Consider the following 14,182-nt stretch of genomic DNA (forward strand, 5'->3'; position numbering starts at 1 on the left):
TGGACTACCCAATAAACTTTTCTGATAATCATAGGACCTGCATAGACAAAACAATCATGTTGAATGGAGAGAAGAGCTGTGTTTTTTGTTTTTTGTTTTTGTACTCTCAAAGTGGTTTACAATTGCCTACCATTCCTCTCCCCACAACAGGCAGCCTGTGTGGTAGGTGAGGCTGAGAGAGCTCTGAGAGAACTGACTCAAGGTCACCCAGCTGGCTGAATGTGCAGGAAGAGTGGAAGATCAAGTCCAGTGTCAAGACGTTGAATATATCAATGTAACTAAATGCACTGGCCATGATTATTGTGACTTCATTTTGTCTTTTTAAATAGTGACTGGAATGGGTCAACTAGAGCAGTGGTCCCCAATCCCTGGGCCAGGGACTGATACCAGGCCATGGCTCCTCCTCGTCCTCCTCCTCAGCTGCTGCCTCGGGGGCTGCCCTGCCACTCTGCTGCCGGCTCACTTTTGGTGCTCTCCAGCGGCCACCATGGCTGGGGCTCCTCCTCGGCGTGGCACTGCGCAGCTGCTGCAGATAGTGCCCCCCAGTGGGCAGCGGGAAGTCAGGAGCGCCGGTGGGAAGGCAAGTGGAGCAGGGGCCCAAGTGGCGGTGACATCCCTCGGCAAAAGACTACCCTGCCCCCGGGCCTCAGGAAAATTGTCAAGCATTGACCGGTCCCCAGTGATAAAAAGTTTGGGGACCACTGAACTAGAATTCAGAAGGTGGTGTGTTCAGGGTGGATATTTGCTGCCTCTGCCATTCCATTGGGAGGTATAGGTAATACACCTATTGGTGCGTGGGTTCCATTTATCTCTGTGTCTTTGTAGCCCAGACCAGGCTGCTGTGTCTGGCAAGTCATTTAATTTTGGGTAGGTGTGAAAAGAGAACAGGAGGGTATCATCTGGATTTTTCGTGTCTGAAGCTAGACTGGGGGTGGGGGGTGGAAGAAGTGGTTTGGAGATATAGGGATACTTGGGTAGGCATGCTTTAATCTTAGCAAGAACTTGGAGAAGTCTTTTTGTGCTTGAACCTGAATAAAGAGATTTCTTCCATCAAAAGTCTGCTTATTGGGAATATCGATGGGAACTTCACAGATTGTTAACTCATAAATGTTGTTCTCCAACACCTTTCCATGAGCAGCAACAGCATCAGCACCATGTCCTACACCGAGCATGAGGATCTGAAGCTTTTGAAAAATGGGGTGACTGTGAAAGATGGCACCACCAAAGGTTGGCCCAAAGGATGGCACCACCACCATAGAATGGCACTATGACCAAGTGGAGTACAGGAGGCATACCCATCAGCACCCCAGTGTGGAAGTTTGGGATGCCTGAGCCAAGTGATCACTCATCTCTATCTTCTAAGTTTGTGCAGCACTTACACCATTTGCATTCCTTACCTATTAAGGTAATATCAGACCAGGGGATTCAATTTGCTGCCATGTTCTGGCAAGAGTTCTTGAAGCTGCTGAGGGTGGAGCAGTGTCTCAGCTTGGGCTACCACCCAGAAACTAATAGCCAAGCCAAAAAGGATTAACCAGGTGTTATAACAATATCAAAGAGGCTACAGTAACAACCAACAGGATGACTGGGTTGAACTCCTCCCATTTGCAGAATATGCCTCTAATAGTGCAATACATCAAAGCATAGGAATGTCTCCTTTGGATGTGGTGTATGGTGTAAGGGCAAAGCTGTTGCCTACTCTTGAGGTCACCTCTGACAGCCCTACGGACCTTTGTGAATGGGCTCGCTGCTTTAAAAATGCTTGATCACACTTGGGGTCTCCTCTGAACTCCACCAGGGAGGCTTACAATATGCGAGCTGATAAAAAGTGAGTTCCTGAATTGCCTTTGCAAGAGAGAGACATGGTCTGCATCTCTACTAAACATCTCAAGTGCTGCCAACCCTGTAGGAAGTTAGCCAAACCCTTTGTGGGTCCCTTCCCAGTGCCATGTGTAGTGGCTAAAGTGACTGTGGGATTAAAACTGACTAATGACTGGGGAAGGCACTGGCAAACCACCCCGTATTGAGTCTGCCATGAAAACGCTAGAGGGCGTCACCCCAAGGGTCAGACATGACTCGGTGCTTGCACAGGAGATACCGTTACCTTTACATTTAAGACTTACAGAAGTGTGCACCCTGTGTTCCATTCCAGCTTACTTAAATGCACCCCGCTCCCTGATGGTTGGCCTCCTGTTTCTGAGAACCCTGTTCCTATGATGATAGATGAACTCATGCAGTATGAAGTAGATAGGATCCTGGACTTGTGAATTCATCCCAACAGACTTCAGTATTTTGTGCACTGGAAAGATTTCCCTGGTGCTGAAAGGGAGTGGATGAGGCAGAGCATTTGTGAGGACTGTGGGACAGCCACAGTAATTACCCTAATAAACCTGCCCCCTTGTGGGAGATAAATTATCTTGGGGGGCAGGATGCCCAAACCCTGCATCTATCAATATATCTAAAGTCTCTTAATATGACTATTGTGACTCCATTTTGTATGTCCTTGTCTTTTAGCATCTGCCTTGCTTTGCAATGGTTGGGGTGGTTCAGCTAGGGTTCAGAAGGAGGAGGTGTGGGGCTGGTATGTGCCACATCTGCCATGCTGTTGGGAGGGTTAGGTAATAAATCTCTTGGTGCCTAGGCTAGGTTTAACGCCATGTCCTCGGAGCCCAGGCTGGGCTGCTTTGTCTGGCAAATAGTTTCATTTTTGGGAGGCATGAAAAGAGTATAGGAGGGGTATCGATGGGAGATGTTGTGCCTGAAGTAGGACTGTGAGGGGGAGGGAGTGGATCTGGAGATATAGAGGTGCTTGGTCGGGCATGCTTTAGTCTTAACAATAAATTGGAGAAATTATGTTTTACTTGTTCTTGAATAAAAATATTTCTTCCACCAAAAGTCTGCTTGTTGGGAATATCGATGGGAACCTGATACCCAGTTTTCCAGATTAGAGGCTGCACTTTTAGCCACTACACCAATCTGGTACTCCTACAGCAAACTGAGATGCATGAAGCAAGATGACATGAAAAAGCTGGCTGGATACAACCTTGTTTGATGAGCCAAGTTAAGATGATGTTCCCTTTTTGGCCTTTTGCACTTCAGGCTGTGGGTCGATGGAGGTGGTTTGCCTCTTTGAATTCTCTCCCACAAAATAACCTCCCAGCCTGTAGAAATTTAGCATAAAGACTTCTGGCCAGGCTATTTTTCTATATGAAGACATACCCTCTAAGATTCCATATATAGGAACATATATAGCTTCCAATTTATGTTCAGGCCAAGTACGAAGTTGTGGATTTGATCTTAATGGTTGGAATCAGACTACATGAAGGACCTGTTCTCCATTTTTTTTGTTCCTTTCAAATGTTATTTCATGTTTTAATTCATTTTATATTGTGCATGTGGTGCACCTGTCACATTACCATTGAGTTCCCCTAGAAGCAGACTCTTAGTAGAGGAAATCTCTTTATTGAAGGGTTAACAAAGCAGATACTTGAAAACTCTTTGCTGAAACTAACATTAGCAGAAGCCAGCCTAGCTATACTTACAACCCCCCTCCCCAGGCATTCCTTGATGTCAAAGCCCTGATGCAATCACTCAAAGCTCCCATGCAAGCTAGCCCAAGCTTCGGGAATGAAAACATACCAGGACCACTCTCTCTGCTACCCAAGGTCAGAAGATAATGGGAGACACTAGGAAAGCTCTTGAAAATAGCCAGCCTCTTCAAGTTTACAAAGTTTATTAGCATAGTTCAAATTTCCAAGCCACCCATGTTCTTTAGTAAAGCACTGCTAAAGATGGGTACAAGACAGATATAACAGGTAGCAAAACATATAACACAGGTAGCAAACATATACAGGTCATGGAAACAACATGGCAAGAAAATGTGACAACAGAATCTTGACAGTACCACTTTTGGGACCATATATACAGACTAGAAATGAAGTAAAATAAGTATCAGAATTTAAAATTATGCAGCATAGCAGGAAGAAGCAGGTAATGTGCAGATTCTCTTATTGGACCTGGAACCAAGTATATAGATCAATTGCAGACAGAGACCTGACCTGCCTAAATAAATTAGGTAATAAATTAGTCCTCTCTTTTGGCCAATGGTGGATCCATTGTTAGTCCCTGTGTCATGGTAGCTAGCCTATGATAATACATCTCTATCTGCATTTGGATCCCCCTCAATACAACAGTAACGTGGTTTCCTCTTCTCTCATGGGCTCAGTTCAAGGCCTTTCAACTTCTTATGAGCTGAACTCTCAGAAATTGATATGCTTCTCCCCCCCCTCCTTATTTCAATTTGAACTTTAACTTGTTTAAAAGTGAATGGCTGAGAGGGAACACTGGATAGCCAGGGTGGAACAGGAAGCCCCAATTTAGCGTATCTTCCTTTAGGAGGATATGAAGGATAAATCCTAACATATGTTTTGGTTTTGCTATTGTCATTGTATCTGATAAAAAATACTGCAATCATAATTTGAAACAAGAAGCCACATAGTCAACCTTTTCCCTTGTCTGCTCCCCCTCCAGCTAAAGAATAACTTTCCACCAAGTGGGGGGGTGGGGGACACCATTGCACATGGCCAAAAATAAGGCACTCCTACAATACTGAGAAAAGTGGACTATGGGGGAAAATCATATTCTAAGGATCCTTGATGCATTAGAGGGTTGAGCATGAGGTGTACATCACCTTTCCTTCGAGATCAGATTAAAAAAAACCTATCTACAGCAGTGGTTCTCAACCTTCCTTTAAAACAGTTCCTCATGTTGTGGTGTCTCCTAACCATCAAACCGAAACTGACCAATGGCGTGAAGATCCATTGTTCATGATTGCATATAAATTGGTTTTTCCCCAGGTTTCTCAGTTCAGTTCTGCCTCTTGTCCCACCATGTCGATCTTGCTCTTTTCCTCTGCTCCAGAAAGACGAATGCTCTATCTCGATCTACCCTGCAAGGCTGTTGTGTGGATAGTGCCCTGCCATGACCCCTGTGGAAGGGTCATTCGACCTCCAAAGGGGTCCCGACCCCCAGGTTGAGATCCACTGATCTACGGGATAGAACAGTGAATAGCAGAGGTTCTTCTCCTCTTTTGACACCAATGAATGCTGTCAAATGAAATGAATCCCTCATGAGAGTGACATTTACTAGTTATGGTCCTCCTGCTCCAGTAGGCAATCCACTTCATAGAAATGGCTTGCCTAGGGAATCCTCTTTCATGCAGCCATCGTGCCATTGCTTGGTTGCTGTGCCATGAACATGGAGTCCTACTGCTGGAGGAGTCTGCTAGTCAAAGGAGCAGGTAGAGGAAGCCTTGCTTAGCTCAGTGTAGGGGCGTCAATGGTAGATGGCAAGCTGGTTCAAAATCCCCACACTGCCATGGAAGCTCACTGGGACATCTTGGACTAGTCAGTCTCATCCTCTCAGGCAGTGTGAGGATCAAATGGAGGTGAATAGAATGGGGTAAGCTTATTTGGTGTCTCATGGGGTAGAAACATGGAGTAATGGTCCAAATGAATCAATAGAATCATGGATGGGGGCATCCAGGCCATCTCGTCCAACCCCCCTGCTTCATGCAGGATAAGCCTAAATCATCCAGGATAAGTATCTGTCCAGCCACTGCTTGAGGACCGCCAGTGTGGGGCAGCTCACCACCTCCCTAGGCTTCCAATTCCACTACTGAATTACTCATACCGTGGCTTTTATCCCATGTTCTCAATAAAATGTTGGTTCGTTTTGAAGAAAAACCCAACAAGAGCCCTATACAGCAAGACAGAGTAGATTTGGAACACCAGCCTCATCCAATGACCTTATTAGCCTTACTCCACACCAGCTGTCTAGCTCTCTCTTGACACATCTCCACCCTCCACAGGCAATACTTATGCCCTAAAGATTGATCCACCATTCATAAAACAGTCAGTGATTATCCTGGTAGTCTCAGGATTGGATGAAAAAATCTGGAAAGCTCCATTCTAAGCTCCCATTTGAGGATCTCCCTCAAGGCGGATCTCCCTCCTCCTTCAAGGGCCTCAAAAAGCAGCACCAGTCGATCACTGTCTCATTTCTCTCCTATAGTTGCAGCCTCAAATCCTCTGTTCCCTGGCTGAGTTCCCTTTCTTCCCTTTGTCTTTGCCTGCAGGCTCTTTGTGGCCAGGAGGAAGCATACAGCATTATGAAATGACTTCTTCACTGTTCTTTTACTCTGTCCCTTTGATTCCTCCCTTCTAACCTACTTCCAGACCTTCCCTTTAATGTCTTTGTCCACCGTTTGCATCTTCAGGGGTTAGCGGTGCATCCTATGAATGACACAGGCTCTGATTTCCCCAGCATCTCTGATTGCTGTCATCCTTCCTCCCTGGTCGGTCTCTTGGCCTTCTAATCTCTTCTGCTCCCCTATCGGAAGGATATCAAGGAAACCTTTGCAGAGGGGCAACCACCCTCGGGGTTCACAGGCGGTCTGCAACAGGTGCCCTGCCATCCTTTTTTAAAGCCAGTGCTCCTTTTTGTCCTTCTCTTCTGAAGCCCAACCAAATCTATTTATAGTAGCTATCACTTTGCTGCCTCCCCAGGCTTTTTCGTTCACCCCATCATTACTGCACTGTGTCCTCTTTTTCCTACTGCCGGATCCGTGAGAATGCCTTTCAACACAGCCCTCTTCAGACTCCCTTCTTGTTTCCCGGTGGGCCTTTCAACAGCATCTCCTTCCCACTCTCAATGTCAAAATAGTCCTCACCCCACCCCCCTCAGAATGATAAAAAAATAGGCTGCCTCAGAACGCGATGGGTATTAGTGGCTGATATGGAATTTTCACAAGATAATGTTAATATATTTATTATGGATTCTATACCCACCCCATATTTTCCATCCACTAAAAAGGGGGGGGGGAGATGGCCAAAGGCATTTTGGTGTCTGAGGGGGGGGAATTCAAATACTTAAATAGTAAAGTTAAAATAGTAAACTTAAAATGCTCAACAGATTTCTGTCCTTTGAACAGTCTCTGAGATTGTCTGCCTTAACCAGATTCAAGGCAGGAGCTGTCTGTTGCATTCAGTATAATAGCTCCTAACGTTGCAATTAAAAAAGGGAAAGCAGCTATAAAGAGAGATTCTGCCTGACCTGTTCATTACCCTGTCTTCTAAACTGCCAGCTGAAAAGAATGGCCGATACCCCCTTGCTTTCTCTCAGAATTATTTTCCAACATGCACTTTAACATTGTTAATCCTCCCTTTTATAGCTTCATCTTAGCCACCTGTTTTGTTTTGTTTTTCATTTTGACTTTTTAAAAGTTGTTTGTCTTAAATGGAATTCTGTGGCCCAGATGGCCTGTAGACTGAAAGAGATGGTCCATCAAGCAGTTAGGTCCCAGGACCTGAAGAACCTTAGCTACCTGTACCATGAATTGAACTAGGGAAACAAATAAGCAGTCAGGGTCATGTTTTTAGATCATGTGGGATATGTGCATTGGGGCTAAGTGGCTGTGCTTTACAGCAGCTGAAAGGTTCCATGTATTCTAGGGTGGCCAACTCCCACCTGGAAACTTGTGGTGGTTGAGAGAACCTACTGAAAGCAGCAGGGGGGGGGGCATCTGACATACAGAGTCATGTCTACAACACTGCTCATGTGACACAGAAGTAACATCATCATGTCTGGCATGTCAGGGCAATGTTCTCGTATTTGAGCAAAAACTCCATGGTAAATATGCCTTCTACCATAGAGCTGTTGCCCAAATACCAGAGCATCACCTCAACATCTCAAATGTGATGACATCACTTCTGGGTCACGTAGGCAGTGATGTAGGCACATGGACAGATCTCCCTCTTTTTCAGGACAAATTCCTCCCACCAGCCAGCTGATCAGGAGTGGGGTGGTGGGACCTGTCAGCAGGGCACTCCTGCCTCCACTGGGGGGTCTTGTAACCCTAGTGTAATCCTGAAGGGCAGTCCCATATAAAGCACATTGCAATAGTTTGGCCTCAAACCACCGCCCTGGACTTCCTTGGTGGTCTCCCATCCAAGTAGTTGCCAGGGTTGACTCTCCTTAGCTTCCAAGACCTGGCAAGATTTGCCTAGTCTGCTTTGCCAAGGCCAGGGCAGACTCTTCACAAAGACATTTTGTTTGTTTGCATGCTTGCTTACTTATTTGATTTTTATGCTGCCCCTCTCTGTAGCCCTGCTCTAGGTGGTGTAAAACATATCATATAGCTAGACATTAAATGTGATCAAAAATTAAAATAGCTGTGCAATGGCTTATGGTTGAAAATTCAGCATTAGCTTCCTAAAGTCTGCACTGTCCTGCCATTCTCAGTCAAGTCAGACAGCGGTCTAGATCAGGGGCTTTTCTGGCAGGGGCTCATGGGAATTGTAGTCCATGAACATCTGGAGGACCACAGGTTGACTACCCCTGGTCTAGATCTCCCACAATGATAGTAGATGGTAACACATGGGTTGGGTGGGGCCTGATAGAAGTTAAATGTCTGGTTGAGAGCACCATTACCATATTGCTGACTCATACACCCTGAGAACTTTTCACAATATGTTCTGGCACAGCTGTCTTACATATCCAGGGAGTGCACTTAGTATGTATGTTCACCATTTTGTCTGAAATGGACAACACATGGATATTCAAGCCATGATACATGCTGCCCAATGCACTGAAAATGCAAAACATGTGTGCTACCCTCTTCAGGCAAAACAGCAGTTGTTGTGCATTGCAAGGGGATTGCAAGTAGGGTGTGACAAAAACAGAGCTCCGGAAAAAGACCCGCAACTTCCAAGCTCTCCAAAGAGCTGCTCTTTATAGCTATTGTTACCTAAGAACTGTTCACAGGGAAAGAACATGGGATTTTCTGCATACAAAGTGGATACACTAATGCTAATCTAGGGAAACTTTATTGCAGCTCACCAGTATATTTCTGTCTGATCCCATAAAAACCTATAAGGACTGCTGGGGTGAATTTCCCTCACTCCCACTATTCTTTTTTCCTTTCCTTCAATCTCCTCTTCCCTGCCTCTTCTACTGTCTATTCACCAACTAACCTATCTTTATTTTCTCCCCACCTTCAGTTTTCCAACCTTCCCCCACCCCCAGCATCCTCTACCCAGAAACACTGGGGCCCATTTGCATGGAGCCTGTTGCCAGGGTGGGCCCACTGACACAGTAGGGAACCTGCAAGGACATGCAGAAGGCACTTAAAAGCCCCTTTTCATACTCCCCATGCTCTTTCCTCTTTCCTTCTGCCTGGCTGCCTGCATATCCTCAGCTTTCTTTGCTTTGTCCTCCCCTTCCTACCCACCCACCCACCGTTTATCTGCCCCCTCCATCTTCAGCTGTATTTACTATTTATTGCCTTTCTGGCAGAAGGTTGGAAACAAAAAGCAAAAGGGGGGGGGGACTGGAACTGACACCATAAAAACCCATCTGATAACAATCAGGACCTTCAAAGGTTGACTGTCTGTGTACATGTTAAAATTGTATAACTTTTATTGGACATAATTTTTTTTTAAAAAAGTAAGCAACCAAGACTAGGGGAGTCATGCAAGTTATGTGGTATCAAGTCACCAGGTGGTTATCACGGGGCTTGACCCTAATGAGTCTTCCCTCAAAAGCCAAAACAGTCCTAGAAAGGTCTTTGCCCCCCCCACTCACACATACACATACCAAACCTGTAGTAGTTGGCTAGCAACAGCCAAATAATGCATCTATTTCTTAAAGCTACAGACATTCCTTCTACCATTTGGGTTTTTTAAACCCTATTAAATCCATGGGTTCAGTAAGACATGGACACTCAGCTCCAATCCACCAACAACTTTGCTGAAACCAGAAAATACTGAACATTAACAACCCGAACTGTGGAACACACAAATCCTCGAGCTTGCCACCAAGACTGCTATGGGATGTTAATGGAGGCCCATGATTGGTCCGTAAGTCTGTTCAATGATTGGTTGCAACCTGAGAACTGGTGCATCTGTAGCGGGGGCTCAGGATCCCAGTCTCCGCTCACAGGCTCAAGGTCCCTGTGTGTCCACAGACACAATAATCCCCTCTAACCTTTTGTAAGATTTCAGATTTTTTTGTTCAAGCCTGGGCCATTTTCCAGGTTTGCATTAAGATCTGTCTTGTCTATTCAAAAGTCCAGTCTCCACCTTTACATATGCTCTGATTTGGCTGGATATAGAATATGAAGAGAAAAAATATATTAAAAGATTGTGGTATGACTGACCTTAGTAAAAATTTTAGCCTATTATTGAAAAAGAAAACGGGGAGGAGGAAATATTGCACCACGCTGTTTGTTTGGCTTCCTAAATGCGTCTGATATTCTCTCATGCACATGAGCACACCATGAAAGGAGATTAAAAATTGGCTGGCAAGAAATAAATGGTTTTCTAAAAAGGAAATGTAGCAGACTGGGTTGCCTGCAAGGGTGAATCGGGGCTCATTTTAGCTTTCCCCTCAAAAGGCTGCACTGTTTTTTTTTAAACTGGCTGAATGCAAAGATGAAACAAGCGAGAACCCCTTCATGTATTCAAATTGATCGGAACGGATTAGTCTTCCAGCTGATTAGAGATTCGAGGTAGAAGCCGAGGAAGCTACGGGGAAGAACCACCCATGCTTTTAACACCAGTCAAATGATTAATTATCAAGCGATTGAACAGACAGAGTCCCATCTCCTGGTTTAATTAGCGGGCATTTTAGCTCGGTGAGATTAAACTGTGCCCATCCAGTGCCTCAAGCAAATATAGGAGGATGTGGTCCAGGGCTTCCTCATAGATGCTGACAGGGCTGAGACTATGAACACCTTATTGAGACTATTAGTTACAGCTTGGGGTGTTGAAAAGCCCTTCTAGCACACAATGTGATGGCCCTTTGGAATGGATTTAGGCTTGGCTTGGATGGCTCTTTGGAAGAATTAGACAAATCCATAGAGGGTAGGTGTAGGCTATTGCACCCCCCAAGGAAACCATATATATATATATATAATTTGTTAAACAATTATTGGGTGACATGATCGTATATGGTCATGTCGACCCCTCTCCCTTCCCCAAATGGCCAATGATGGGCCTGGAGGGGGTGAGAAGGGGATGGGATCCGAGTGGGCACATACACAGCTAAGCTTCCCAACCATATTCTGCACCATCGTGACACTTCTGGGGTTTCTCAAAGACTGAAAGATGTTTTGGGGGTTTCTCAACAGTAAAAAAGTTGAGAACGGCTGGGTTTGCAGCTTGGATGAGGACCTCAGACAACAGGGTTTGAGTCCCCCAGTCTGCTGTGGAAGCTTCTCAGGTTACTCTGGGGGTGATACATATTCTCAGCCTGACCCACCTCACAAGATGGTCATTATGAGGAAATGGAGAAGGGATATATGATGTGATTTTTTTTTTTTTTGTAATCCTTATCAGGGATAAAAGTGGAATAAGCATTTTAAAGGAACAAGTTCAGAGTCAGTATATTATGTAGAACAAAGTTTGAGTCCAGGGGCAACTTTAAGACCAACAATGCATTATTCAAGGTATGAGCTTCCATGTACATGCCCACTTCCTCAGATACAATGAAATGGGAATTATCAGTCCATACATGTAGGTGGAGGGTGAGCAGTAAATTAGCAGACACTATAATGAAGATGTTTAACGAATTTCAGGAAAAACTAGCTCAGTTTATAAGATTAACATTTGTTTTAGTTAAATTCTGGGAGTTAACATAGTGAAGGAAATAAAAACAACAAGATTGGAGATTAATGAGCAGATGTATCCCTCATTGTGGCAATCTGAGAATAATTAACTGAGACCCTGCCATTATGGTACATCTCTCAAGCATGGAGTATCTTTACAACATCTTCTTCTCTGAAGTGGGATGATCTGTTGTTGAGAGTTCTCTCCTCTGTCCCCAGACCAGAGAAATGCATACGAATCTACCATTCCACATTGCATGAAATTCTACTACTCATTGTATTACCTTACAATCGACAAGTGTGCAGTAGTAATAGATATTTATTCTATACAGCCAAAGGCCTTTACAAAACATAGTTAAAACAATAAAATAAAAAACAGAACCGTATTTCTCCAGTTAATACATAAAACAGTGAGAATAAAGCAATATACCACAATAAGATATACAGAATTGATATATCCAGATGGGAGGTCTCTTGAAATTATAATTTACTATTCAAATCTATTATTACAAATCCAAATAAGAAATAAAGTAAAATAAAGAAGATGTATTGGCCCTTCGAGGAGATGGTTAGGAATGCAGATTCCTAACTGAATAAGGTTATCATATGTAAATAAGAAACCAATATCTCAAGTCCTGGGGATTTCATTGTTTTGAAGGTTGTAGCTACTTGCAACTCAGCAGTTTTCTTTTTTGGTCTGTTCTTGAAGCTCCTTGAAGTATTGAGTCTGCCATGAAAACGCTGGAGGGCGTCACCCCAAGGATCAGACATGACTCGGTGCTTGCACAGGGGATACCTTTACCTTTACCTTTACCTTTACCTTTACCTTATCCTTTGAAGGAGGGTTTGACCTGTTTTTCCTACATAGAGAAGGGAAAGGTGTTGTTGGTATTTAATCACAGAATCACAGAATCATAGTTGGAAGGGGCCATACAGGCCATCTAGTCCAACCCCCTGCTCAACGCAGGATCAGCCCAAAGCATCCTAAAGCATCTAAGAAAAGTGTGTATCCAACCTTTGCTTGAAGACTACCAGTGAGGGGGAGCTCACCACCTCCTTAGGCAGCCTATTCCACTGCTGAACTATTCTGACTGTGAATGCTGAACTACTCTGACTGTTAATGGCACATAAAGTGTTAGAAGATGATTTTGTGAATAAGCCTGAAATTATGTAGTTGATTTTGCATGCTTGGCCCAGTGATTGTGTTGTCTGGATGTATATGGAAGCAAAGTTGGCATCTGAGTTTTATTTCAAAATCTAGTCCTAGTATCCATGTTCATATTGGATGCTATATTATTGTTGGTGAGAAGTTGTTTGAGATTTGGGGGCTGTTTGTATAAAGAAAAGGTTTGCCCCCCAGTATTTGTGAACGAGAATGGTCATTATCAAATAGATCAGTGGTTCTCAACCTTCCTAATGCCATGAGCCTTTAACATAGTTCCTCATGTTGTGGTGACCCCCAACAATAAAATTCTGCAAGGGTTCTTTCACAGAAATTAAACTGAAACTGACCAATGATGTGAAGATCCATTGTTCATGGGTGTACATAAATTGGATTTTTTCCCCAGGGTTTCTCAGTTCAGTTCTGCCTCTTGTCCTACCATGCTGATCTCGCTCTTTTCCGCTGCTCCAGTCAGACAAACGCTCAATCTCGATCTACCCCACAAGGCTGTTGTGTAGATGGTACCCACCCAGCCAAGCTGCTTGCCCTGTGGCGACCCCTTTGAAAGGGTCGTTCGACCCCCAAAGGGGTCCCGACCCCCATGTTGAGAACCACTGCAGTAGAGGCCTTAAGTTGCTGATGATGTATTGAACTGTTTGGAGATGAGAGCTGTCCATAATCACTGCTATTGTATCTTTTGGACCTGTCTTCTCTAGGTATCATTTTGTCTTTGTTAACCTGCTTCTTGACTTCATTAGGTCAGTATTTTAGTTCCAAAAAGTTTTATTGTAGATCTCTCAGGTAAAAATCTCTGTCTGCAGGACTGGAGCAGATGCAGCTGCAATGTAGAGCTTGGCCGTATACAATTGATCATAGAATCAGAAAATCATAGTGTTGGAAGGTACCTCTAGTCCAACCCCCTGTGGAATGCAGAAACTCATAACTACCTGCCAACCTACAGTGACCCCAATTTCATGCCCAAGTGATCCAACCTACCAAAAATATCCAGAATCCAATCTGGCCTGGAAGGAATTCACTTACCATCCCACAGTGGTGATCAGCAGTTCTCTGGATATGAAAGGAAGGGCCACAAGAGACAAACACTGGCACATCCCTTCCTGCCCACCCGCTTACCACCTGCCTAAGTTCATAAAATCAGCATTTGAAAAATTTTGTATGTTTAGGATGTGAGCTGAGGCAGGCAGGTATATGTATCAGTATAAGGTGGAATCTCTGGATCCACTGTGTATTTTTACATTAGTGTCCAGAAAATGTATTTCTTGCATAGATTGGTCCTTGATGATGGGGACAACCTGTGATCCCTGTCTTCTGAGAGCCTCGGAGAAGATCATGTT

The 14,182-nt window shown here is 44.3% G+C and overlaps 1 protein-coding gene across 2 annotated transcripts in view; it reads left to right on the forward strand.

The window, feature by feature from the left end:
• LOC143845233 (cadherin-10) overlaps positions 1–14,182 on the forward strand; it is a 167,914-nt gene that overhangs the window by 111,003 nt on the left and 42,729 nt on the right. The gene's annotated exons all lie outside the window — the stretch shown is intronic.

Source organism: Paroedura picta, chromosome 9 (assembly GCF_049243985.1).
Source record: "Paroedura picta isolate Pp20150507F chromosome 9, Ppicta_v3.0, whole genome shotgun sequence".
Lineage (NCBI taxonomy): Eukaryota > Metazoa > Chordata > Lepidosauria > Squamata > Gekkonidae > Paroedura > Paroedura picta.